The 26679-nt window shown below is 36.7% G+C and overlaps 1 protein-coding gene across 3 annotated transcripts in view; it reads left to right on the top strand.

The window, feature by feature from the left end:
- Positions 1–26679, top strand: part of LOC132119390 (F-box-like/WD repeat-containing protein TBL1XR1) — a 68963-nt gene that overhangs the window by 22557 nt on the left and 19727 nt on the right. For 2 of the 3 annotated variants that reach the window (XM_059529292.1, XM_059529294.1), the window contains exons 2-3: positions 10402–10458; positions 23972–24037. The gene's annotated coding sequence lies outside the window, so the exon portion shown is untranslated. The remainder of the gene's footprint in view (positions 1–10401; positions 10459–23971; positions 24038–26679) is intronic. The other variant, XM_059529293.1, reaches the window with a different exon arrangement.

Raw genomic sequence — 26679 nt, 5'->3', positions numbered from 1 at the left:
GCAGCTTCCTCAGGCTAATCCAAATGGCTCAGTTCCCTAGTAAACAAGGTATGTGATTGAGATTGAGCATTAGGGTTGGATATGGAGAACCGGTTCCAAATTTTCCTTTACCGGATATTTGATAAGACACGTGAATTTCGATTCCACTTAACGATTCCAGTGTTTGCAGTTTAATGTGATTTTAAATTAAGTGCAGGAAAGGAAAGAATGTGAGCGCTGTTTTGTGTTCACATTCCGTGCATTTCCTCTGCAGAAAAGATAGTTCTGGTCTGGAACTGTCTTCTTTTATATCTTGCAACCAATGTGTACAAAATAACGCTAGTATATCCTTGTATACACAGCTGTTTTTTAAGTGAACGTAAACAGGTGAGAAAGAGAACTCGTGTAACACTATTTTTTATCCGAGTACGTTCTGTGTTGAAGAGACACAAGCCTAATAAACGTGTTGCCTGTAATTAATTTGAATAAAAATTCACTGATCATCTTTTGTAACTACAGTGAGGATTATTCTGTTTTATTTATGAAAAGAAAACTATGCAGTGCTTTTCTGTAGGCCTACCTGAAATTTGTCCAGTTGCATTTATTGATATTGCTAATTGATTCGTTGATTTAGTTTTTAATGTGTGTTCTGTAGGATGCAGATTTTTGCTGATGTTATTTAGCTGCAATAGAATGCTTTGTAAAGAGACAGAAAAAAATGTTTGACATGTTAGAATTTTTTTTTTTTTTAATCTCATTGGAATCGGGATCGAAATGGATAAAATAACATTTAAAATTCAAAAGCCGCTCTAGTCAATGTTTGTGTTTATACCAGACCGCAGCGCCATGTTTCAAAAGCAGCTCTCAAAACCTTGTCAGAGCCATAAGGGGGTAACGGTAACTAGTAGTTTGTCAAAACTGAAACCAAGCTGTTCACACAGAACACATATTTATCACATTTTCTAGAGCGACATCTATCAGCATTACACTGTCTCGCACAAGAGGGCAGCATGTTAAGAAAGCAATGTAAAAATAATTTTTAAAAGTTCAACTTTTAAAAAACGTCTCAAGATTTTATGACGTTTTTTCTCCATGCCACTGTATCTCGTGTTCTTAAATGAAGAAAGTAGCCTATTCTCTGTGATTGGTTTTTGGGCCATTGTATTAAACTATACATACATGCATGGCGGCGTTTTTTATTTTTTATTAAGAAACTTTATTACCATATTTTGGCGCACTTTTTTTCATAGTTTGGCTAGTCCTGCGACTTAAAAAGTCAGGTGCGACTTATTTATCAAAATTAATTTGACATGAACCAAGATAAATGAACCAAGAGAAAACATTAGCGTCTACAGCCGCGAGAGGGCGCGAGAGATCAGTGGTTACATTAGACATCTCCATGTTGGAATTTAAATAACTACTGTACTCCAATTAGTTCTTAAAGGAGTTTAAATGTTTTTATTATTATTTGTTTGTTTATTTTTTTATTAATCTTTGTCCTGTTCAGAGTTGTATTGGACAATGTTAAAGTTATGTCAGACTTCTCCATTTTATGAGATTAAATGTTTATTTTGTCCTCCGTAGTTTACTATTGCATAATGTTGCATATTGCATAATAAACCTTGGGGGTTACATCAGATTGCTCTATTTTGTTTGTATTTGCTTTTGTCTTATATTAAGTATCCCGATATACTAGGGCTAGACGATTAATCGAAAAATAATCAAAACCGAAATTCATAACCTCTAACCGACGTAATTTTCCCATGTTGGTTATTTCGGTTTTTTAATCCTGTTAATACTTCCCCCTTAAAAGCATACTAGAGCGTGTGTAGCCACGTGACTCTGCTCTCCAGTCAGTGGCATAAAAGCAAAACACGGAGGTGAACGTCGGTTCAACATATACTGATGGCGCGTGAGCGGTGAGCCTTGCGTCTTCACTAAAATTTGTCAGTTGTATTTGTTTTATGGTTTGGACATTCAAGCGATTAGATGAACGGATGTGTATTCTTATATCTAGCTACCATGTTCGCGCAGCTGAATTCTGGCACGGACACTCATATAAACATAGCTATGAAGATCGCGCGCACAGAGGAACGCAGAAACTAGTTGCCAGCGCTTTCCTGTGATATATCACTAAATAGCTTAGAATCGCAAAACTTATTATAGCATGTTTGTGTGCAGCACACATGAAGCACAAGCGCGTGCACAGAGAGCAGCGGTCGGCGGACGCGCTGCGGGTTCCCGGTTTGTGTCCGTTCTTGGACTGTTTTGTGTATTTTAACTGTAGAAACGGTTGTTCCGAGTCGAAACTACGATGCAGAAAACTACATCAGTACATCATCATAATCGCAGCCGTTTTTGTCTTACGTGATCATAAACAGATGAGAAAGAAAACACACATGTACAGTATTTTTGCTTAAATAGACAACAGCCTAATAAACGCGCTGTCTATCATTAATGTTAATCAAAGAACAAAAGAAAATCATTCACTGATCTTGACTGAAAATATTTAATAACTTTACTTGATTAATTTTTATTTTATTTATAAAAAGAAAACTATTGCAGTGTTTTTAAACTTTTAATTACAGTTTCTGTACCTGAAATTTAGTTTAGTTGTATTTATTTATGATATTGCTAATTGATTTGTTTGTTCCTTTCTTATTACTGATTACTTATTTGAAATTTATATTAATATAGTTGTTTTTGCTATGGTATTATTTTTTTTGTCACAGGCAAAATTCCTCTTGCTGTGTTTTGTAGGCTGCTTATTTTTGCTCGTTATTCAGCTGCAACAGAATGCTTTGTAAAAATGTTTGACATCTAAATGTTTGGCTTAATTTTTTTTATATTGGATTTTTTATCTTATTGGAATCGAAACTAGGAATCGATAAGAATCGATAAAATTCAAACAATACCCAACCCTAGTAAGAAATGTTACGAGATAAAATAACTGCTGATAGTCAATCATATTTACAGTACAAACCTTGTCAGTGAACTATGAGGGCAAAAAAAAAAAAAACCGAAACACAATAATCGTTCATTAATCGTAATCGAGGTAAAATGTTCATTTAATCGAGGTTTTGATTTTAGGCCATAATCGTCCAGCCCTACGATATACATAATGTTATGCATGAACCCCATTTTAAAGGCATATTAAAATAATCACTGTACAAGTAATAATTTTTTGTGATTATTTATATAACTTTATTACATATCAACTAAACGAAAACCTTGAGAAATAACTTTAGAACATTATAATTTCATAAGTTTAGAAATGTTGACACAAACTTTGAAAAATAGCCTCAGTTAAATAAACAAGTATTCAAATATTCGTTTTTTTTTTTTTATGAGCCGAAACATTCCAATACGATATTTTTTTTTAAATACCCCTTCCTAGTCTACAGTGGACATGACACTTGTCAACAGCTACAGTCTGTTTATACTAGACGCGACATGGATACTGTCACAAATCATTTGAAATTTGTGTCAGAACGTCATAGAACGATGCATCAGTTTACAGTCGGGGATTTGTCATGTTGTCGTTTTGCGCTGCGCTGCATCCAGTGTAGACAGCATCACTTATTATAATACACATTGCTGGTTTTCATTGTGTTGAACAAGCTCTGATTTATAATTTCACACGTTGTGTCCAATTAGTTGCAATAATTATGTCCTCAGCTCTTTTTTGTGGCCTTTTGTTCGCTTCTGTCCGGCCTCTCGACCATTGTGCCTCCTCCTCCAACTCTTTTTCCCCTCTCCCTCTGACAAACCTGTGCAACCTTATCGGGTTTTGCCTCGGCTGACCTTCATCAGTCCCACACATCTCTTCTTCCGGTCTCAGATGACCCAATTAAAGTCTTTTTCTCATTCTGCACTGCTATTCTCACCGGACTCACTCCGGACTGCTAAAAGGGTGAGAGTCAAGGTTCAGGAAAGGGCATCTCCATGGTGAAATGCTGCTGTGCGAGAAAAATATGTTGTAATGATAGTCTAGCCAGAAAGTATATGGAGACGCTGTCATATGCATCAGCTAGGCTGTTGTAAACGGGCAGCAGGAATAGACTTTGATAGAGGAATCCTTTTAGATGTGTTTCTCATCAATCCAGATCCCCCAGGATGAGGATGAGAGAGATCCCTTTGTCTAATGTTGCCAAGACACTTGTGTTCCTCTTTGAGAAAATGTGTTTAAAATTTACGTTTTACAATGTTGAATTTGAGAAACCACCCAGTGGGTAAAGACAGTTTTATATTCCTATTGGAGCTCTGTACATGTTTAGTAAGTATTACTATTGTTTTTTGGAATGGATTTGAATGATAACGTTTTTCCAGAGGCGTTTTTCTATTTTCAGTTCATCGTTGAGAATGAATCAGAATGCAAGCGGTACATTTGACAGCAGAATTGCTCAAAAGTGGGCAAACAATAAAATACATTTAGGCTACTGAGCTGCCAATTCACAAATACAAGAGCTGTGAATTGTGAACATGAATGTATGTTTTTGACAGTTTATAAAAAAACATTATCAATCAAAAGTAATTGCTTCTGCCCTATCTGTGAAGCTCGGAAGTTGTTTTGAAGAGCCTTAGAGAATATCAAGGTTATATATGTCATGCTCTGCTAAAATACTTTGTGGTTTTGGACTTGCAGGTCAGCATTTGCTTTTTCATTCAAGCAGCGAAAAAGCTTTAGGTGCACTAGAGCAAATATAGCTTAAAATATACATTTATTTCGACCTAATGATAATATTTTAGTGTTGATCTCACACACACACAAACATTTTAGCCAATGCTTTGGCATTTAGAAAGATTGTTTTCTTTGTAGCAGCCTGTTAACTTGAGGAATAAAACTGGCAAGGTGATGGAAACTGGTTCACACTGATTTCCGGATGGTCAGTAGAGGCTGACCAGTCAAATTGGATTCACTGTGACTTGGACAGACATTCTGTGAAATGTCCATGAGTGGTTGAGTCTGATATTGTGTTTCACCAGTGAAACTGATCGGCCCTGAGCTTGTTTAAAGACTGGTAAGGCTCTGTTTACACCTGGTTTATAGATGTATTTTAAATGATTTGATCAGCCAGGATACATCGCTGTTTTTATCTAGTATTAACATGCCCTTCAAAAGTCCCTTCTGTGTTACCAAATGTATTTGGATATATTTGAGACCCTCCCCCCTCCTCTCTCTTTGTTTTTTTTGGCTCTACACTTTTGCGGGAACAGTGGTTAAATACTATTGAATGAACGAATCCATTTTGTGGGGCTTAGGTGTGAGCGGGAAGGAAGCAAATAGAAAGAAAGGAGGGCAGCTGCGATTTCCACTGTAATTTATTGCACAACAGAGTAAAGTCTGAATTATGTGTTTAAATGATCATGTGTTTTAAGTAGGGATGCACAATTATGATATTTCATGGCCGATTCGGATACCGATTTTTTTTTACAAGCAAACTGGCTGATTCCGATTTCCGTTTTTTTTTATCTTTAATCAACAAACAAGAAAGAAGGAAAGTGTGCATAAACAAGATGTTTATATGGTATTTAATAGGCCAAGCTTGCTTTTGGCTATTGAAAACAATAACCATAACCCTCTGAAATTAGCGGCAGTAACTGCACAGTAAGTAGCCTACATTCAATACAAACATAGATGATACAGACATCAGCATTTAGCTTTCGTTTTTGAATTGGGTTTTAAATTTAAAACAAGGTCTTTACCAATCAAATAATGTTGGTGCGAATAAAACAAAGATGCATAGTGTTTCGTTCATCCAATTAAAAATAAAAAAATTAAGGTCATGATTCACATCTATATTTTTTTACTTGACCCAATGAAAAATAAATAAATATTGTCTCAAGTTAAAAAATATGTCAATCATTACCCTAAAATGTTTTAATTGGATGAATGAAACACTTTTTCAGTGTGCTACAGAAGGCTATTTTCAAATCAAATTCAGTCGATATAATTTTAATGTAAATCAAAAAATAATCATCCTATACAGAACTGACATTTACTTCTGGCTTTTCAAACATGTATGCAAGTTCTACTTTACAAAAAAAAAATCAGTTTTGTCACAGATTAGTACGTTTAGTTTCTCATCCAACAGGCGTGAAATTGAGCAGAACATCCCTTCACTGTCTCTGCTTGTGTACGACGCGAACAGGTACAGATACACTCGCGCAGCTTCAGTCAGGGACATGCTATCTGTGCCTCAGACATGTAGCGCTGCACTTCCAGTGCTGAACTGCTGCACGTGCCATGTGCATATATTTCGAAATACTTCCACACATATGGCATAGCGAATGATTACAATGTAGTCTGCGCACTTCCGAAAAAATCGCCCGAAAAAGACCAAAAACCAGCCGATTGCTGATCGCGTATTTTAAGCAAAATCCGTCCGGTTCCGATTTATGGCCGGTCAACCGGTGCATCCCTAGTTTTAGGTGAGTGGGTGGCTAATAGGCGGAGCTTTGCTGCATTTCTGGACTCATTCGGGATGGATAGCACTGGGGATGGATGTCACTCTGTTAATTATACGGTTGTGCAACCGTTTTGATGTCTGTAGCTTTAAATGACCAAGCTCTTTATGTTAATTCCTGATTGGGAGTTTCTGTAATTCATCAGCTGGAAAAATTTTTCTTAAAGTGATAAGAATGATATCGTTCCTGTGTAGATATTGTTGTGATGTGGAGTTCCTTATTCTCATAATTAGAAAGATAATTAAAACTAGGGATGCACCAAAATGAAAATTCTTAGCCTTACAATAAAAAAATATATAAGGCAGAAAAAAAACAATACAACGCAATAAACAATAATACAAATAAAAACAATACGCAATAAAATAACTAAATCACTCAGGATAGACTAATTTTAAAAAAAAAGAGTTTTGAGACGTGATTTAAAAATTGAGAGACTAAAACGATTACCCATGTCTTGGGGTAGAGTATTCCAAAACGTCGGAGCAATACAATTAAAGGCTTTACTTCCTATGGTAGTCAAACATACAGATGGTACAGCAAGAATCACAGAAGCAGAAGACCTGAGATAACGGGTAGGGGAATACACAAGAAGTTGTTCACTCAGATATTGCTAGATTGAAAAGAGCTTTATAAGTGAAAAGTAAAATCTTAAATTGAATTTGATATCTAATTGGAAGCAAATGAAGGTGTCTTAAAACTGGAGTAATATGCTCATTCAATGGTGTTTGTTAATGATTCGAGCTGCTGAATTATGAACCATCTTAAGTTTATGAATAAGTTTCTGTGAAACACCACTGAAAAGAGAATTACAGCATCTAATTTGAGATGTAACTCATGCATCCACAAAAGAGATTTATATTTCGCAGATAATATGTTGACCGTGTAATATTATTTACGTGTGCCTAATTATATACATGTGACAAATAAGATTGAAACCAATCAAGAGGGATTCCAATAGAAATCAACATCTCCAATAACTATGAGATGTCAAAAGCTGCAGTTAAATCGAGAAGAATGAGCATTGATAAAAGTCCAGAATACGCAGCCATTAACAGATAATTTGTGACTTTAATAAGTGCTGTCTCTGTGCTATGATATGGAAAAACAAACATAAAAACTAGAAAAAGCAGTTAAAGTGGGAACATCCTGAAAAGAGAAGAATGAACCACATGCCCCATTATTGTGAGATATATTCTTATGAATAGTTTCAATTTAATCACTAAAATATTCATATACATTGTGAATATGGACACAGTTGATTTTGTGTCGAATGAGAGACCCAACATTAGTTTCAGTTTTGTTTTAGCCTAAATTAATTTGTTTTGGCTTGTCGTTTATAATAGCTTCTTATATTTTTAATTCTTGTCCTTTTTTTATATTGTCAATAGAAAGGATTTGTTGTGGATCGAGGGGAACTAAACTAGCATAGCTATGTTTACAGTATTTATTATAATGTTTGTAAACATTTCACGTGGGCATTAGGCCTATTTCTGAATGAAATGATAAAATGTGACTTATCTGTGACTTAGACTATTTTTTTCTTCTCTAAAAAAAATAAATAATAATAATTATATGTGTAGCTTAGTTTTACCATGCAGCAAACCTTTTTAAATATTTAGAAAAATGACTGGAAATAAAAAAAATAAATATGACTTTTTAAACCGTGTTACTGATTTTATTAATCGTTCAAAATTCTTAACGGTCGGTTTACGGTTAACAGGTTAAAATGAACATCCCTAATAAAAAAATTAAATACTTTAGTTTTTATTTTTAATGTGTTTTTATATTTATAGTATAATTTAAAATGTTGACTTTTACATTTTACGGTCAGTGGGTGGCAAATAGACTACTTGCTGCGTTCCTGGATGCATTCAGGATGGACAGCGCTTCCACTACAAATGCAGTGTGGTCACGTATATTTTTTACTACCTTATGTGCTTTCAGTGACCTGTTCATAAAATGTTTCAGACCCTGTTTCCACCTGTTTTTAGCACTGAACACCAAACCCATTGGATAATTGATTAATTTCCTTGTATAATTTCCTGTTGTGCTATTTAACACAACTAACTGTAGGTTATGTGTCACAACTTGGGGTTGGTTTTTTTGAAGCTACAATGAAATTTGTTCTCTCAAATACTTGGCATGGAATTAGCACTAGAGGTTGCTTTTGCACTGCTTTTGTCTTTGGCTTTCAAACCCCCAGATCTAGTGTTGTCACGGTACCAAAATGTCAGTATTCGGTACCGATACCAGTGAAAATCCATGGTTCTCGGTACCAATTTCGGTACCTAAGCAAAACACAAAATATGCTAATTAAAAAAAAAATAACTTTTTTAGCACTAAAAATAAAACCAATGCCATTCTTTATACTTATTTACAATTGTGTTTAAAGTTTTTCTACAAGTTATATAATTATGAAAAACAGTAAACAAGTTTCACCCAAATTTAAGTTTTCTTTTCATTTATGAAATTTAAACACATTTTATTTTTGGTAAATAAAGGGGATTTGCTATTAAAATTAAAACATGGAAGAAATATTGTGATTTATTTCTTTAAAAAATAAAGTTTTATAATTTTTTTCAACAGTAGTAGCAGTATCACATACATTTTACTAAATAATAGTAATATTTCTAGCACAATGCCTTTATGTAAAAATTAACTTTTAGGCCTAATGAATGCATATTTGTCATTTTAACTGAACTTAAGACTGGTGGTGATGCTTAAGATATTTTTGGTCATTGAGGGTTTCTGTAAAAAAATAGTAATAGATCATATTAATTATTATTAGAAAGATAATACTACTACTAATTCTACTATCATACTAATGTATATACAATGCACTATGAATTGATGAGCTGCTGGGTTCATGAATGTTAATCACGTTGTCTGCGTTTGGTCAAACTGATTTGCTGAAATCAAAACATGGACGGTAAGAGATCAGCGCCAGCCAATGAAATTGGCATTTGCGCATTAGCTCAGCCCACTACCGGAGAAAACGGTATGTCTACTGCTTGTTAGAAAATGAATAAGAATAATTCTAAATGAACTCCATTATTTTGACAGGAGACAAGACAACAAAGAATAGTTTACATATAGCGTGTCGATTCAGCATGGTAAGACTCTCGCTCTCTCTCTATCTCTCTTTGCATGTGTGAGAAACAGCGCTAACAGTAAAGCGCGGTGAGTCGTGCTCCTTCACAAAGAGTTTACAGAGCATCAAATACAGGTGCACTGTGCGTCCATTGAGATGAACTGAAAAGTTCAGATCGCTTGATGGAGAGAGAACTCTGAAGCTCAGATGCTGAAATTAATGCAAGCGTCATGTGCTTCAGTCTATGTAGTAAACAAACCCGAACGTCTCTGCCATTCATTCATTCACACAGAGACGCGCAGAACACGGATTCATATTTCAAACAACTTTTGCGACATAACATTTACAGATACTGGTCCATATGGAGATTTGATTTGATTAATTTATGCTAACTTTGACACATCCCATGAATGTCCATATTAAAATGTAAGTTTCATTTTCATGACTGGATTTTGAGATTCCGTCCTCGTTTTCTGCTTCGCGGAAATCATAGCGCTGAACCGGGTTTGAACGGGACCTCGGTACTACCGGTACTTAAAGAAACCTGGTACCGTCACATTTACATTTTTTTTAGTACCGACTTGGTACCGAAGTACCGGGTCTTTTGACAACACTACCCAGATCAAAGACAAATTGCAGCTTCTGACCATTAGCGATGCTTTTTTTAAATAATTAACATTATTTGCTTAATAATGTAAAATGCTCTATTCTTGCTCAAACAGTTAGTTGCTTTTGTTTTTTGTTTTTCAAAAGAAAAACGGAAAGTTAATGATATGTTTACAATCCAAACATGATTTATTGACCTTTTATTTTTATATGGCACCAAGTAACGATTTTTTGTTCTGTGCTTTCTTTATGTCCAGACTCTAGAGACTCTTCTTCTGCTAAGGGTTCACATTGGAGCAAGACCTGATCACATGGTAAGCCAAGAAAAGATCTCACCTATAGAAATTTGTCGTGGTTAGAATGCTTGGTTGAGTGCATCAGACAAGACTATGACGAAGAAGAGGTGCTGTAACGTCAAGTTTTCAGCATGTCTAAAGTTGGACGCACACTGGATGAGAAGTGCAGTGCAGCGTCTAGATCACTTCTCTCGTCAAGTACAACACGACATGCCGTTTGGTGCCATATGGTGCCGTCGGTGTGCGTACACTCATAGAAAATAATGTGTTCGAATTTGAAAGATGTGGCATGACACGACTATGTGCTGCGCTTCTCGTCCGGTGTGACCGCCTTAAGAAATGCAGTTTCTTTTCACCCCGTGCCAAAAACGTCTTTGTCATGGGCTCCTGAAAGTGGATGATATAGGGAAACAGTGGTTGCAATTTATTTGTAGCTCTGTTCCTGAGGATTGTTCCAGGCTGGGGAGAGAGGTACTTTTATAATGTAAATTATGTGAAAAATAATCAATTTTTCAAACCACCAAGCATGACAGCATGTTCTAGTAGTACACCTCCAAAACTAAATCAAGACTTTGTAAAAGAGCATAATAGGACCCCTTTAATAATACTGTTAAATGTAATCATTAACAAATTAATATCTGGTTTTAATATTGCACATTGTAATGTTTTGAAGCCTAAATTCACTTTAAAACAGCATTAAAACAATTTTTTTTTCAAGTAGCATTTCAAATGTACTTTTTATTTATTTATTTAATTATTTATAGTAGCATTTCAAACATTTGACTTCAGTTTTTGATTTTAAATTTGAAATAGCATTTAAAATGAATAATTTTAGGTTTTGTTTTTATTTTCAAGTATCATTTAAAATAATATATTTCAGTTTTAGAGTTTATTTTGAATCTGAAGTAATATTTAAAATGATTGACTCTAACTGAAATGTGTGTCTTTACCCCTTTCTCAAATCGAGCCGATCTCAGATGCTTGTCTATGTGACGTCAGAATAACTCCTAAACGATTAAGGTGTTTGTTTGTTGGATGTAGTAATAATAATAATAATAAAGCTCCACTCAAGCTTGCCTTTAACTTGTTTCAGAAATGTTTTACTTAATGTTTTTCCATAAAAAAGTGAGTTCGGAGCTTGTCATGCATCGTTTGAGAACTTATTATGAATGATAATTAATGTGAGTTCTTTGGTGAATTGAGTTCTTGCTATTTATGGGACAGCGGTTTTCACTGTCTTTTTTAAAGCTGAAATTACCTGTAATTTACTCAAGTAGTGTCAGTTCAACTTGTCAGTCAGCAGCACCACTTCACAAATCCCCCCAAAGACCCCTAAACCCTTCACAAGAGTTGCAGCTCAGTTTGTCTGCTGAATATTCTCAACGGGGTGTATTGTAAATTTTGTGCAATTTCAGTTTCTTTCAGAGCTGGAGAAGGATGTCTGCTCAATTTTTATATGTGGAATAGTTAATTTAGTTTTTTTTTATTATGGTTGCTTTTGAAATCACTGAATTCTTTGTGTAATTTTGAACCACGTTAAATGCTATTTTCACTTCAGACCCTTTTGTCAGGCTTTCTTGAGAGTGTTGCCATAGAAACACTGAGTATAGAAAAGCAGAGATTGGTTTGGCTCTAAGCTGGTGGAGAATGGAAGAAAGTAGAGGCCTAATAAACATGATGGGCTAAAAAAAAACGTATAATCTGTGTCACAATCCACACAAGAACGGATGAAAAGAAGATCTAATTGCAGTAAGTTTTAATTAAGGGAAAACCGTACATCAAATCAGTCCAGGCAGGGGTCAAAACCAAAGTGGCAATTAAACATAAAACAGGTACAAAATAAACGGGCAAATAAAGAACTCAGGAGTGGCGTGATAAATACAAGGACTCCGTAACACATACCAAAACAGACAGGGTATATATACACAGGGAAATGACAAAGCTAATGGGGAATTGGCTGAGTGCAATGATTAATGACCAGGGACAGCTGAGTGCAATGAAGAGACCGGGATCGTGGGGAATGTAGTTCAGGAAGTGACAGACACCGTGGGGAAGGAGGACATCTAGTGGTTACCCAGGGAACACAAACCAGACACTGTGACAAACCCCCCCCACCCCTCTACGGAGCGGCTACCAGACGCTCCAAGACGTCAGGGACAGGAAGTGAAAAAAAAAACAACAACAACCCAAGGAGACCAGGGTGTATCAGAGCGTTCAGGGGCCCAGGACAGTGCCGACCGGGCGGGATTCCAGGGTGGAGTAAGTGGAACTGGGGCCCACCGGGACGGCGCAGGCGGAACCGGAGCCCACCACAGCCGTGCGGTTGAGACAGAGGCCCACCAGGGTGGCGCAGAGGACCACCACAGCCGAGCAGACGAGACAGAAGCCCATCAGGGCGGTGCAGAGGACCACCACAGCCCTGCGGTTGAGACAGAGGCCCACCAGGGCGGCGCAGAGGACCACCACAGACGAGCAGACGAGACAGATGCCACCCAGGGAGGTGCAGAAGACCACCACTGCCGTGCGGTTGAGACAGAGGCCCACCAGGGCGGCGCAGAGGACCACCACAGCCGACCAGATGAGACAGATGCCACCCAGGGCGGTGCAGAGGACCACCACCGTGGGATTGATGACACAGGAGAGCAAGTCTGATTAGGTAAGGCTGAAATAGAGAACATGAACAGGTTAAGGGTGGCCTCCTTGGCCATGATGAGATGGTAGATGGCCTCCATGGCCATGATAGAGCAGACTGTGAGTTCCTGGATGGCCTCCATGGCCCTGACAGGATAGGACGAGCACTCTGGAAGATCGGCTGAGACGTGACGAGGCTCTGGAAGTTCGGCTGAGACGTGACGAGGCTCTGGTAGACCGTGTATGATTTGACTGGGTTCAGGAAGCTCAACTGTTACTTGACTTGGCTCATGAAGATCAACTGTGACTTGATTTAACTCTGGGAGGTTAATGGTGACTTGACCTGACTCTGGACGGTCAACTGTGAACTGACTAGATTCTGGGAAATCAACGGGGACCTGATCAACGGTAACCGGACTAGATTCTGGGAAATCAACGGGGACCTGATCAACGGTAACCTGACTAGACTCTGGGAAATCAACGGGGACCTGACTTGACTCATGAAGTTTAACTGTTGTTTTACTTGACTTTTGGGTGTTAGTAGTGACTTGACCTGACTCTGGAGGATCAGCAGTGAACGGACTAGACTCTGGGAAATCAACAGGGACCTGATCAACGGGGACCTGACTCGACTCTGGAAAGTCAACGGGGACCTGACTCGACTCTGGAAAGTCAACGGGGACCTGACTCGACTCTGGAAAGTCAACGGGGACCTGACTCGACTCTGGAAAGTCCACTGTGGATGCCATCTTCTGCAGTGGCTCTGGGCTGGCGGCCACCTTGTGCAGTGGCACTGGGCTGGCGGCCATCTTGTGCAGTGGCTCTGGGTTCGATCCGTCCCTCACGAGCCCAGGGTCGAAGGTGGGCCATGGTGGAGAGCGATTCCGGACCTCCTCTCGACCACTCACTCCTCCGCGACCTCCCTGGGTCAAATGAAAAACGACCAGGCGGGTTCCCTCAAAACCAATTTTTCTCTCCCACTCGATGGCTGGGGAAGAAACCTCAAAAAACATACCGCTGGATCTTTTGTGTGACGGAGTCCTTCTGTCACGATCCACACAAGAACGGAGGAAAAGAAGATCTAATTGCAGTAAGTTTTAATTAAGGGAAAACCGTACATCAAATCAGTCCAGGCAGGGGTCAAAACCAAGGTGGCAATTAAACATAAAACAAATCACTCCAGGCAGGGGTCAAAACCAAGGTGGCAATTAAACATAAAACAGGTACAAAATAAACGGGCAAATACAGAACTCAGGAGTGGCGTGATAAATACAAGGACTCCGTAACACATACTAAAACAGACAGGGTATATATACACAGGGAAATGACTAAGCTAATGGGGAATTGGCTGAGTGCAATGATTAATGACCAGGGACAGCTGAGTGCAATGAAGAGACCGGGATCGTGGGGAATGTAGTTCAGGAAGTGACAGACACCGTGGGGAAGGAGGACATCTAGTGGTTACCCAGGGAACACAAACCAGACACTGTGACAATCTGGCAGTGTGGGCGAGTGAGATGCAAGGCTTTCACATATTATCATACTCATTTTTGGACAAGGTGTCTGAAGTTTATCCGAAGATGTCGGAAATGTAAAGAAAGCCAAACTATTGTGCAAAAATAAGCATCTGTTGTGAGTTGTGAAGGTGCTGTGTAGAATTGGAGCCAGAGGAGTTTGCTTTGGTGTAGCCTGTATCAATTATGTAATCTGTGTCCACAGTTCCTTGACTTAAGCTGTACAACAATATTGAATTTCCATGTTTTGGCTTTGGGCAAAAAATGACCCTGCATTGCTACTGCTCCAGCTTTAGAAAACAAAGTCAGGCTTATCTGTGTCTGGGTTGTTTTTTCAAGATCAATCTTTTAGAGAGTTGACCGTGAAAAGGGCACCTAGTTGATGCTTTAAGACCTGCTGCTTTTATAAAAACATGGCCTCACTCAACTGTCATTCACTATTCATTTTGTTTATTAATTTAGAAAATACTTACATTATTCAAAAGCAGATCAGTTTTTTTAAATTTATTTTTAATTGATTTATTTTTATAAGGGAGTTCTAGGAATAGCAAAACAAAATATTTTTAAGCTTGACTAATGTAGGGCTCACACAGTGATTTGCCACACCAAAGCATCCGGATATTATACGTTTTCCATGAGAACTGGCAATTTCTGGGGGAAATATATGACAGCAACCATTAGCGTTGAACAGAAACCAACTTTATGTAAGTAAGGAGCGACTAATGGGTGCAGTTTCAACCCTCTACATTGCGAGTAAATCACTCGCATATGCAGCTAAATCTTCACTCTTGGCAACTAAATGATGTCTAATATTAGCCAATGGCTAATAAATTCTAGGATTTAACTTGCCAGTGTGTGAGTTGGAGGCTAAGTATAAGTTTAGCACAGATATTTTTTCACTCGCCGAACACACTGACCAATCTGTGATATTTTTAAGTTCATCTCAATGGATGTGCAACACACCTGGATTTGATGTACTGTGTGAACGCTAGTGTGAAGGTGCATGACTCACTGTCGCTTTGTCACACACACACGCAGAGAGAGAGAGAGAGAGAGAATTGACGCGCTACATGAAAACAATAATCTTTGTTGTATTTTTTCCTGTCAAAATAACAGCGTTCCTTTGGAATTATTCCGTTTTTAAGAACGGCTGGGTTTTCCTGTAGTAGGCGGAACTAATGCGCAAACAACAATCTTATGGCTAGCACTCACCTATTATCGTATATGTATTGATTTCAGCAAATCACTTCAAGCGAACACACACAATCTGATTAATATTCAGGAATCCAGTAGCTCATTAATTCTTTGTGTGTTTTGTATTTTACTTATCAGTAGAATTTGTATCATCTTATCATTATTTATTTTTTCCCCAATTTGTTTTATAGAAACACTGAATGACCAGAAAAGCACACCACCAGTCCAGTTAAAATGTTCAGTTAAAATGACTTATATGCATTAAAAACATGGTTTTCATGTTTTCTTTCTAGTTACTGAAGTTCTGTCATTAAATAATACTTGGTTATCATATTATAATGCTTGACAGATGGATGTTAAGAGTATACTTTCAGTTATTTAAAAAACTGTGTCAAGTTACAAACATTATATATATTTGATTCCAATGTAGGTCCAGACTCTAAGGACCATCTCTTATGTCTGTGTGAATTTGATTTGTTAATAGATTTGGTCATAGGGCTTTGATTACTTAGTTGGTAATGACAATTTAATTAGTCTTTACATTGAATGTTAGCCTCAGGAAAGGTTTTGAATGTGTTCCGGAATTTTAATAATTATAATTTCTTTCATATTAATCAAAAAATCTAAGTTTAAGGCTTAAAGGTATAGTATTGGAGTCCTCAACTCTCAATAATAGACAAAAGCATCGTCCATCGCCAATGGCTCACGATGTTGAGCAAATTGAAGTTCAGTGTTTAAAAAACAGAGCAAGCGGAAAGAGCAATCTATATTATAGCTCTATAAATGAAGCATACAGATTTTTTTATAGTGACAGAGACAAACGTTTCAATGAAAATGCTCAATACACAACTCTTTATGTACATTAACAACAATTCGGGCGAATATAATGTAATTTAATAGAAAACTATGTGAATTTCGCTCTGTGGTGGTGCAGGATTTTCTGTCAGCTGCATTTAAATCCGGTTCTGAAGTTTTTCTCGCTCTATTCAGCGTGCAGCATCACGTCTAAAGAAATAGCACGTGCTGTCAGTGATTTCAACCACTAGAGGCCGCTCTCGCACTGTATAATGAAAACTGACCCTTCTTAGCCCCTCCAGCAAAACGGACGCAACCCAGAAAACTAGCGGCATGGTTTTGTGCAGATAACAATTGTTCCAGCAATTAACAGTCAGTGCCGATTAAACCACTAATATTAACATACATAATTATTCAAGTGCATATGTAATAACTGTGTTAAAATTCTCAGCGAGGTAGAGAACATTTGCTGCAAGGAAATAAAAAACAGCGTTTCTTCAACACGGTGAAAACTTGACTCTACAGCAGCACTTCGTCGTCGTCGTCGTCGTCATGTCTGATGCTCTCAACCAAGCGTTCTAAACATGACCTTGCCCTGCCCACCGCTCAACCATTCGAATTTCCCTAGGCGGGAATTATTTTAATGATATTCCAATGGGCCGCTTTGCGACATTACAAAACTCTGGAAAACAATGCTGTAGTCCAAATTTTGTAACTTTGTACTTTGTAGATGAAAGCATGTTTCTGCAAAAAAAAAAAAAATGTTATGCAGCACAACTGTTTTCAACATTAATAAGAAATGTTTCTTGAGCATCAAATCAGCATATTAGAATGATTTCTGAAAGATCGTGACACTGAAGACTGGAGTAATGGCTGCTGAAAATTAAACTATGCCATCACAGGAATAAATTACATTTTAAAATATATTAAAAAAAAAAGAAAACGATTTTTTTAATTAATTTTACACAATATACATATATGTATGCATCTTTGATCAAATCAATCATAGGTTTACATTGTACAGTCTTACATGCTTAATGGTTGATGTCACACAATCTGCCTTTGATTTTACCAAGATCATTGCGATCGTATCATACGAACTAAGAATCACACGATGTGAACGGGCTAAAAAAAGTATAAGAAAAAATTTAGATAGTATTTAGATAGCCAGCTCTTCTGATTAGTCAACGATCTTGACCTTTTCTAGGTTTTTTATTTATTTATTAATGTTTTTGCCTCATAAAACCCTTCTTGATTTTTAGATGCTATCACCACCTGAGATTATTTATCACGTCAAGGCAAATGCCATTTAGTGATGAATATGCAAACTGTAACCTTTGTGCCAGAGCTGTTTCAGCTCCATCTAAAGCACACATGATTATGGCCTTTTGTATCTGTCTGCTTCCTGTCTGATGTAAGATCCTCAGAACAATAGAGAAGGTGTTTGGCTTATCTAGCAGGTGCATCAACAGTTTTTAACGAATGCCCCCCTCATTACCTTATTGTGACGGATCGGGGATGGAAGGCATCTGATGGAGCCTCCATCTTTACGAGAGAGAGAGATGAGAAACAGCCCATTCTCCACTGAACTGTCACTTTGGTGTGTAGGAGTGTGTAAGACTAACTGCTCTTTGAAAGGAAACCGTGACATCTGTTTCCTTTTAGCTAGGTAGCATTGTGAAGACTGCCGAAAACGTTTTGTGTCTTCAAGTATGTGAAGTTTCAATTTCAGTGGCAGACTTTCTGAACTAGGGGGGGAATTATTTTAGCACATTCTCAGTGTGAATCAAGGTCCCCTGCTTACAACTGTACCACAAAGAACAAACTGTTTCCTTTCACTAGAAAACCAACAAACAAAAAGGCTACATTATTTATTATAGTGTGCATTGATTAAAGCTATCAGTGGAAGCAGATTGTTGATATTGAGGTCTGTTGGTTGAAGATTGGATACAGTTTTGTTGGTTTATACAAAGGTTTCAGCTTAAAAGCTTAGGATAAGAGAATAATTGTTCACCTGAGCTAAACCCGAGAATATAAGTTGCCATGGTGATTAGTTCCACTAAAAGGTGATTCAACACCAAAACATGTTAAGTTAATCCTACAGTTGCATGATAACCTATTGTTATCTTCTCTCTAACTCTTGTTGATAGTATAATGCATTATCTCCTTTGACAAAAGTTGATCTAAAAGAGAAAACTGTTATGTCCCAATATCTTTTTGGTGTATCACAGTAATAAACCAGCTAAAGTATCATGACAGCTTGATTAATTGTGGGAAAGATAGAATGTGATATAGCAGCATGAGAACCTCCCGTGGTGACTGTAGTGGACTTTAGAGGTCCATTATTGCAAGGCCTATCTGTTTATTTAATTATTTATGAGATGCTAGGAGATGCTTCAGATAGATGTTTTCGCTGGTTCAATGTATGTGGTTTTGCTTTCATAAGATGGTGTCAAATAAAAAGGAGTTCGTCTTTTGAATTTCAGCGTTGTTTCATTACGTTGCACTTTGTCTCACACGTCATGAGAATGGCGTTTGAAGAACTGTATTTGAATAAAGTGTTCTTTTGAGACTTGGGCATTGTGATACTAGGGATATCACAGTGAAGAAATTTCCCTTTCAGTGATTTTGAGTATGCAATATTATTGCCATTTATGTATTTAAGCTCATTGGTATGTTAATATAATAGTAAGTTACGATTCTTGAATCTGATTGGAAAAGGGGCTTTCAACAGTATGAGTATAGGGACTTTACTCTGCGCTCATTTTACACAGGCTGTCAGTCAGTGCAGGTACATTGTTATGCCAAGAGGTGGAGGCAATGGGCTGTCTTTAAGAGTGAGTCAACTAATAAGTTTAATTCATAATTGAAACAAGATGTTGAAATTAATTTAACTTTGAGCACCACTTTGAAAGGCACAATTGACGATTGGTAATACTAAAGCTGATGTTTCACTTCAGGGAGAACAATGCCATTGATTGAGTGCATTGAACAGCGCTGATGCCAGTCATGGGAAATCCCCTTAAACACTGAAAAGATGATATGACAAAGATATCGCTTTCATCTTCTGACAGCTGATGGCAAACTGACTTTTTTTCATGTATATATTACATGCTCTGAAAAAGGACAGATGCAGATAATCGCACATGCTCACTTGATATCTCTCTCTCTCTGTCAGCTTAGTGCAAATATACAGAACCTCTGTACAGATCCCTATGATACACAGAGTCTTAATGCTGTAAAAAAAAGTCAGTTGATGTAAAAATATTACTCTCTTCTGCGTCACTCTTGTTATGATTATTAAAAAAAAAGTGAAAGTTACATGTAGGGATGCACGATCATGATTTTCGATACCAATTTTTTTCACTGGCCGATTCCGATACCGGTTTCTGATTCTTTTTTTCTTTAAGCAACAAACTTGAAAAAAAGAAAGAAGTAAAGTTTGCATAAACAAGATGCTTATTTGGTATTTAATAGGCCAAACTGGCTTTGGCTATTGAAAAGAATAACCGTAACCATGTGAAATTAACGGCAATAACTGCACAGTAAGTAGCTTACATTCAATATAAACATGGATGGAACAGACATCAGCATTTAGCTTTTGTTTTTGAATTGGGTTGAAACTACAGAGAACTGGCCTTAAATGAAAACATTAACTGTAACCATGTGAAATTAAAGGCAACAACTGCATAATTCTACAATCCAAACAACACAATCAACACACATTCAATAAGATGTTTCTTATTGAATCAGCATTCAGTATTTGTTTTACTTTTTTTAATTTGGTTAATAAAAAAGGGGCTTTACCAGTGAGACTAAACTAACTTTTTTTAAGTGTGCTACAGCAGGTGATTTTTAAATCAAATTAAGTCTATGTAATTTTAAGGTAAAATCATACAGAACTGATGTTTACTATTGGTTTTTCAAACATGTATGCAAGTTCTACTTTACAAAAAAATAAAATAATAATAAACATTTCGTTTTTCATTTCGTTTTGTCACAGTTTAGTCCGTTTCGTTTCTCATCCAACACTCAAGTTGATCTGAACATCCATTTAATGTCGCTTGTTCAGGGACAGGTACAGATACGCTCACGCAGCTTCAGTGAGAAGGAAAGGCTCTTATGTGTGCGCCAGTACAACAATGGCTGTTCACTTCCTGCTATCTGTGCCTCAGACATGTAGCTCTGCACTTCCAGTGCTAAACGGCTGCCCTTGGTATTAATTCATTGAACGTTCAATACACATACATTAAGTGTAAAACAAAGGTATAGCCTCATGAGAGGAAAAAAAAACTTTTTCACATTGCGGTTGTGTAGAATGCTTGTCATACTCTGTGGTTGGCTTGTCAGTATTGTGATATTACAGTATTGCTGTAATCATGACAGCCCAATGCGATTAATTCTGTAGCACTAGTACACTGTACAATTCTAATTAGTATTAGTGTTGATTTACAACAATGTCTGTTATAGTGCTTGTGGCAACATGCTTGAGTTGCATTATTAATTGCAGTCCGACACATTTTGTAACACAACAACAGTAAATTGAGCTTGGGTAGAGAATGGTTCGGGCCTAATGTAGCAAGCTGTGGACATTATAACATTTTTGGTTGAAGACTAAGTAAAATAAGCAATCGCACGATTCATAATGAGTTATGCAAATGTTTCCAATGGATTAGACATGCTTTCCCAATCATTTTCACATTTTCACTTTAATTTTCCATGAATTGGCAATGTAATCGAATCGATTTCGAACTGATTTCAGTTCCCAAGTTGATTTTTAACAAACCTTTCAGACATCAGTCACACATTCTTTGTCTTGACACTGTAACGGCACCTGTTACTTCGCTTAGCAAGCGTAGGCCAATTATTGGAGCTAACTGGAACATACGCTGCTCTGGGAAACAGAGACACAGCAGGTGCAACAGCACAAAGAAGTCTCAGAGACCCGCGAGACATGGACTGAGAGCGGGTAGCTTGAAGGAAGTAGTTTCCACCCTTTTCTGTTCAAGCCTAACCTTGGTAGACAAGAGACCACTGAAACCTGCCAATAGCTGTAACTTAACAGCCATGTCAATACATGCGTTTTATTGCTTTGCTGTGGAAACTAACACATGCGCCCTTCAAAAATTACAGGGTGAGACCAAGATGGTGATTCATAAATGCAGAAATTATTTCCAGACCTAGGCTTAATCTGCACCTGGGAAAACTGCCCTGCATGACTATTTTATTTCATTTATTATTTTTATAGTTTTTTTTTTTCTGCAGCAACTCAGAGCACTTTTCATACTCTTTATATTGCTAAAGAATAATCAACTTACACTACCAGTCAAAATTAGCAGATTTTGAACAGTAAGATTTTTAATGTTTTAAAAAATATATTTTTTTGTAAAAAATGTTTTCTTTTAAAGAAATCTTCTGCTAACCAAGCCTGCATTTATTTGATCCAAAGTACAGCAAAAACTGTTAAATTTAGTAATATTTGGAACTGCTTTATTTTAAAATATAGTTTATCATTGAGATCAAGGCTAAATTTTTCAGCATCTTTACTCCAGTCTTCAGTGTCACATGATCCAGAAATCATTTTAATATGCCGATTTGCTGATTATCAATATTTAAAACAGTTGAGTAAATTTTTTTTAGGATTCTTTGATGAATAGAAAGATCCAAAGATCATTCCATTCAAAAGCTTTCTTTTTTTTTCTTTTTTTTTTTTTGGAAAGAAATTATAGGAATTTTTATTTAGCAGGGATGCTTTAAATTGATCAAAGACATTTATAATGTTACAAAAGATTTCTATTTCAGATAAATGATGTTCGTCTGAACTTTCTATTCATTAAAGAAACCTAAAGAAATTCTACTCTGCTGTTTTCAACATAATAATAAAGGATGTTTTAGCAGCAAATCAGAATATAAGAATGATTTCTGAAGGATCATGTGTCTGGAGTAAAAATATTTCAAAATGTTACTGTTCCTGCTGTATTTTGGATCAAATGTGAAGTGAACAGAAGATATTTTTTTAGATGCATTAAAAATCTTGCTGTTCAAAAACTTTTGACTGGTAGTGTATATTAGCCTATAGTTTGAAGTTAAATATATTAATATTAATAAGGTGAGTCTGAGACGATTATTTGACCGTGATTTCACATTTATTATATGGCGAAATACAAGAAAAAAGCTGAACGTTTTTTTTTTTCCCCTAAAATATTATATTGTTTTAAATGAGGTGTCATAGACTTGGCAAATTACTTTTTCATAAGTTTGTATCAACAGACATCTGTGTGGGCATTCTTGCCTTTTTTATTAGTGTTCATATCGATATCAGAATTATATCGTATCGACCGAAATTAAGAAATATATTGTGATATAAATTTTGGCCATATCGTCCAGCCCTACATTCAACATAAAAAAGCAAACAAAATGTCTGAGACAGTCAGACAGACATTTGCACTTATTGATACTATACCCCTCGTCGCCTTCTGTTTATTTTATTTTTTACGTCAAGGGTTTTGTCTTTTTTTTCTGTTATTGAACGGAATAATATCGTTCAATCAGAAATATCTGATTATCGATAGAAAGTGAAACCATATCCATGCTGACAGGCCCGGATCAGCATGGAACAGTTAAGCAAAGAGAACATTCGGCCTCATAGTGGAAAAGTGGCTTATGAATCGCCCATGAGTGAACATCATGAATGTCATGATTCAGTTCATCTGGAAGAGAAAACAAAAATGCAGAAGACCTCAGCTGTGTGGTAGCACTTTAAATTAAGTCAAGACATGCAATTTGGAACTGGCCTACCAAAACAGCACCTCAAGTCAGTTCTGTAAGTAGTACGCCTTAAGTATATTGTTGGTGTAAAAAAAAAAAAGCTGCTTTTATCCTCCATTTTAATCAGTTATTTCACACATGATAAATGAGCACTTAATTTGCTTGGAAAATACTTGAGAATATGGCAACTGTAAAAAAAACGTACAGTAGCCCAGCCTAATAATAATTTGTCTATAATAAAAGTATTGCTCCTAACAGACCTGTGTGTTTTGTATCACTAGTGCAGTGTCCGTTCTCAGAGCATATGAGCCTTACTTAAAAGTTTGTTAATTCTGAATGCGTTGCGTGTCCATATTTCACCAAAGTGCAACACTGCATTCCCTTGGGTCCGCAGCCACACACCAGCCACGCATGAAGTCGATTGGATGAACGTTTCTTGACATAATATAAATGCAAACAGACAGACAGAGATTCCTGTTTTTATTAGAGAGAAGAATATGTTCAGCAGTCCACAAACATGCTTTCATTGATCTCGGACAGGTTGTTTTAATTGGGGTGGGGATTGCAGGTGATGTCCAGATGCTTGACAAATTCTGCTTCATTCACCTTTTTCTGTAATGTTATTGCAGGTGCTGAGACACTTGGGTTGGATCTTTAAAAAGTGCTTGCCTTGCGGAAATAGAGGTGATAGTGTGGTGAGTATAAGTGCATGTTGTTGCCAAGATGGCATATTTTTTTCTCTAAGGAAAATGGAAACACTTGCTTTTTAAAAAAATTTTAAGCTGGGCTCTGTGTTTTTGGAAAGGACATGGAAAGGGTACAGCTATTTCATAGGCTGTTTGTAGCAGGAATATTCAAGATCTCTGGTCCCCTCTAGTTTTTTTTGTGTGTTTTAATGAAATGCCTAGTGACTTTTCTTCATATGACATGGATGAAGGCCGTTCAGTGTGAATCCTTGAATAACTGTGTGAGTGTATGATTGATAATCAAAGCACTTGTAGTAAATACTGGCAGCTGGAAGGACAGATCAAATACTTAAGTAGAATGTATACACTACTGTTCAGAAGTTTTGAGTCTGTAAGATATCCTTTAATGCTCTAAATGGAAAATTCAGGAAAAAAAATAACTACAATTTCTGTTTGACTGTATTTTTACAATACTATTTATTCTTGTGGTGCAAAGCTGAATTTTCAGCATCATTACTCCAGTCTTCATTTTTAATATGCTGATTTGCTGCTCAAGAAACAGTTCTGATTATTAGCAATGGTCGAAACGTGTGCTTAACAGCATGCATTTCACACACTGTAAACCCTAATAAGTTCACAGAACTTACAGAACAGATTACACAAAAACATTTAAGTGTGGTTTTTAAATGTTTTAAGTTTACATAAAATTAAAAGTTACATTTCCAATTGCCTTAAATTATCTCAATGTTATAAATATTGATATTTCTCAACTTATAATTAGGGAGTAATTCACTCAAAAGTTTCTCTATTTTTTAACTCATGTAATGTGAGAAGTTCACTCAAATTTAGTCTGTTGTCCATCCTCAACCTAACCACAGGCTCTACTCTTCACCACAACGGTAACACTACAAAACCAACATAACAGAAACCTTTGTAAATTCTAATATAACACAACGTTTAAGTACTAACTAATGTCCCTCTTAATGTTAATGTTAATCTTGTGTAAAAACACACAAAATAACACTTAATTTCTACATTTATCTTCCTTGTTTTCTGATGCAAAGCATGCTGGGAACTAGAAAACGCAATCATTTTAAGTTAACCTTACTACAACAATTTTGAGTTTACAGAACTTATTTAAATGAAGTCCAATGAACTTTCATTATTATTTGAGTGCAATTAACTAATTTCATTTGATTAATTTCACTGTTCGGTTTTACAGTGCATGGAAATCTTTTGTAACATTATAATTGTTTTTATTGTCATTTTAATCAATTGAATGTGTCCTTGCTGAATATGAATTTCCTAAAATACACACGCATGCTCACCCACAAACAAACACATACTGATCTCATTTGAATGGTAGTGTATTATGTTGTATAAAACACTGCATGTCTTGTTCAGACAGTTTTTGTTGTTGTTGTTGTTTTAGGTGAGTCTATGAATTGAAAACTTATTTTCAAGTATTTAGGTGTCTGTCCTGAATCAGCTTTACCTGGCGCCCTTGTGCAGATTCAAAATTACTGTTATTGACTCCCATAAAGGTCAAGGGTCATAACATATCATGGACAGCAGCACTGCTTTTTTATATATATAGATAAAGGCCCAGCCTTCAGACTTTCCACTCAGAATCATGATTGCATTATCACGCAAAAGTTTTGTGTGTTTTGAAGTCAGCATTCGCTATAAAAACATAATTATAACCGATACCAATTAGCTTCCATCATGATTCATTGACTCATACACCAAACCCAGAAAGCCGAGTTTCCCACTGATAATTACAGCATTGTAGTAGTGTTCATGTGAAGGCAACCATTATCTTATTCACAAGACTCTCTAGGTGGTGCCTAGGATGTAATTTATAAATTCAACAATCTGCTTTTTATAATAGTCCAAAGGTGACAGCTTTATCCCCCGATGCCTTTATCGGTCACTGTTGTGATTTGAGAACAAACAAAAGCTTCTTAGCATAATCACTAATGCACTCAAATCAGAACAATGAATGAGTATGTGTGTACTGGCGCTCTAGCTATAGTAAGTGATTTTGGCAGGTGGTGATATGATGTAACCTTCTGAACAGCTCCAGCATGATCGTGTTCCAGCAGACCTTTAGGCAGTGCCTGTCCCACATGTTTCACAAACACCCCATCCTAAGGGTCTACATGTGTAAAAAAGCACACCAGCAGCAGAATCGGGTCTAAAGTGAAGTGCCTGTGTAATTTCTTTATCGCTCTAGATAAGAAGCCCCCAGTGTTAACCGGGTCTCTGCAGACCTTGAATATGTTACTCATTAGTCAGATCTGCTGTCTGAGTTGAGTTCCTGGAAACACTGGCAGGGTACTCGGTTCACATGGAGATGTATAGCTCTCGTAACTGACCAGGGGTGGTTAAACAAGTCTGCTATTGATTATTGACTTTCTCTGAGCTCCGATGATAGTCTTTTCTTTGCCTGGTCAGTTATCACTCATTATCTACTGCTTTTTGTCACATGCTGGATACTCTTTAATTATGCCAGATAAGGTTCAGGTGCATTATTCCAATTCTGTCAATAACCATGTCAAGAAGAAGAAGAAAAACAAAAAAAAGATTGTCACCCCAATATCGAAAGTAATAGAATTCACACTCACACTTTACTCTATATTGATATAAAT

Source organism: Carassius carassius, chromosome 38 (assembly GCF_963082965.1).
Source record: "Carassius carassius chromosome 38, fCarCar2.1, whole genome shotgun sequence".
NCBI lineage: Eukaryota > Metazoa > Chordata > Actinopteri > Cypriniformes > Cyprinidae > Carassius > Carassius carassius.
This window is presented reverse-complemented; position numbering and strand designations above follow the sequence as displayed.